At 77.1% G+C, this 1,226-nt stretch overlaps 1 pseudogene; it reads left to right on the forward strand.

The window, feature by feature from the left end:
- The first annotated feature begins 217 nt into the window (after positions 1 to 217).
- Positions 218 to 1,211, forward strand: LOC114635399 (annotated as a pseudogene).
- The last annotated feature ends 15 nt before the right edge of the window (positions 1,212 to 1,226 follow it).

Raw genomic sequence — 1,226 nt, forward strand, 5'->3', positions numbered from 1 at the left:
CGCTCCCTCCCTCGCGTCCCCACAGCTCGCGCTCGTCCTTGTCCCGGCTCCCGGGGCAAAGCATGTAGCCCGCGTCGGGCACCCGGGCGGCCCGCAGCTGACGCCCACCCCCGCCGTCGCGTGTGCCGGGTGCGCGGCGCGGGCGACCCAGCCAGCGGCCTGCCCCGCCGCCGGAGCCCGCCCCTCGGGCCTCCCTCTCCCGCCCCGTCCCGGTCGCCCTCCTCGGGGCCTTCTATATGGGCCACCTTCTCTCGAAGGAGCCGCGTAACCGCCCGAGCCAGAAGAGGCCTCGCTGCTGCAGCTGGTGTCGCCGCCGGCGCCCTCTCCTCAGACTGCCCCGCCGGACTCCGGCCAAGGCGTCCCCGCAGCCCGCGGCGCCCCGGAGCCGGGACTGCTTCTTTCGCGGGCCCTGCATGCTCTGCTTCGTCGTGCACAGCCCTGGCGCGCCCGCCCCCGCCGGCCTAGAGGAGGAGCCGCCACTCTCGCCGCCGCCGCGGGACGGGGCCTACGCCGCCGTCTCCTCGCAGCACCTGGCGCGGCGCTACGCTGCCCTGGCCGCCGAGGACTGCGCCGCCGCTGCACGCCGCTTCCTGCTGTCCTCGGCTGCCGCCGCCGCCGCCTCGTCGCCCGCGTCCTGCTGCAAGGAGCTGGGGCTGGCTGCCGCCGCCGCCTGGGAGCAGCAGGGCCGGAGCCTCTTCCTGGCCGGTGTGGGGCCCGTGCGCTTCCTCGGACCGCCGGCCGCCGTGCAGCTCTTCCGGGGACCGCCGGCGCCGCCGCAGGCCGAGCCCACCACGGTCCTCGAGATGGTTTGCAAGCGGAAGGGGGCCGGGGTCCCCGCCTGCACCCCCTGCAAGCAGCCCCGCTGCGGCGGCGGGGGCTGCGGCGGGGGCGGCGGCGGCGGGGGAGGGCCTGCGGGAGGAGGTGCCTCGCCGCCGCGGCCGCCTGATGCCGGCTGCTGCCAGGCCCCGGAGCAGCCCCCGCCGCCGCTCTGCCCCGCGCCCGCCTCTCCCGCCTCCGAGTGTGCCCCCATCGAGGCCGCCGCCGGGGACGCAGTCCGAGCCGGGGGCACCGCCCCCTTGTCTGCCCAACAGCAGCCTGAAAGCGGCGACGCGGACTGTCAGGACCCCCCCGAAAATCCCTGCGACTGTCACAGGGAGCCGCCCCCCGAAATCCCAGACATCAACCAACTGCCGCCGTCCATCCTGCTTAAGGTGGGTCTGGGCGAG

This window comes from Grammomys surdaster, unplaced genomic scaffold (assembly GCF_004785775.1).
Source record: "Grammomys surdaster isolate TR1022 unplaced genomic scaffold, NIH_TR_1.0 103240, whole genome shotgun sequence".
NCBI classification, from domain to species: domain Eukaryota; kingdom Metazoa; phylum Chordata; class Mammalia; order Rodentia; family Muridae; genus Grammomys; species Grammomys surdaster.